The 973-nt window shown below is 50.5% G+C and overlaps 1 non-coding gene across 1 annotated transcript; it reads left to right on the top strand.

The window, feature by feature from the left end:
• Nucleotides 1-641: 641 nt before the first annotated feature.
• trnak-cuu (transfer RNA lysine (anticodon CUU)) lies at nucleotides 642-714 on the top strand. Its single transcript has one exon. It is a non-coding gene; the product is annotated as a tRNA-Lys (tRNA).
• Nucleotides 715-973: the final 259 nt, after the last annotated feature.

The following is a 973-nucleotide window of genomic DNA, read 5'->3' as shown; positions in this document are numbered from 1 at the left end:
TTTCTCCCGATCCCATTGGGTTTTATTCTGGTGATCTGGTGCTGAAAGTGGAGATGTTTCCGCAGTGAACCGCAAATCATAGACACCATCAGAGGCAGTCTCTCGGGATCGAGGAGGACTTGCTTCCATCCCAAAGTGAGTCCTTTGATGGCTGAACATTCCGATACGAGAGCCACAGACCCTGTTGCAGGTGGGACAGACATACGTCGAGGGAAGGGGTCAGTGGAAATGGTTTGCCGCGTGCTCCTTCCGCTGCCTGCGCTTGGTCTCTTCATGCTCCTTGCGTCTAGAGTCAAAGAGCTCAACGCTCTCTCAGAAGGTCTTTCTCCACATCGGGCGGTCTGCGGCCAGGGTCTCCCAGGTGTCAGTGGTGATGTCGCACTTTAACAGGGAGGCTTTGATGGTGTCCTTATAACGATTCCGCTGTCCTCCTTTGGCTCGTTTACCCTAAAGGAGATCCGCATAAAGACGTAAACATAAACACGTGAGGATCAGGGGCCGGAGTTGGCCATTCGGCCCCTCGAGCCTGGTCCACCATTCAAGATGATCCTGGCAGTTCTTCAACAGCAAGTTGAAACATCTGGGGCGGAGCCAACAGGCGCCTGTCTGCAATGAGTGATAAAAACCTGCTTTGAATGAAAGCCTGGCTAGCTCAGTCGGTAGAGCATGAGACTCTTAATCTCAAGGTCGTGGGTTCGAGACCCACGTTGGGCGATTTCTTTTCATTTAATGTTGCTTTAATGGAAAACCTCTGTCCGAAACGGCACAAAACAAAAATGTTGCTTTCAAAGTCATTAACCTCCGAAATTTTCATGCCCCGCCAATCTCCTGAATCAGATGACTCTAGTTTTGGCGACTCAATCCATGTCCCTTTGCAATGTTGTGCTCCCAGCCACACTATGAAATGTGCCACTAACTTATCGAATCATGGAATGGTTACAGCACGGAAAACCATTCGGCCCATCGAGCCCGT

This window comes from Pristiophorus japonicus, unplaced genomic scaffold (genome assembly GCF_044704955.1).
Source record: "Pristiophorus japonicus isolate sPriJap1 unplaced genomic scaffold, sPriJap1.hap1 HAP1_SCAFFOLD_113, whole genome shotgun sequence".
In the NCBI taxonomy this organism is placed as follows: Eukaryota; Metazoa; Chordata; class Chondrichthyes; family Pristiophoridae; genus Pristiophorus; species Pristiophorus japonicus.
This window is presented reverse-complemented; position numbering and strand designations above follow the sequence as displayed.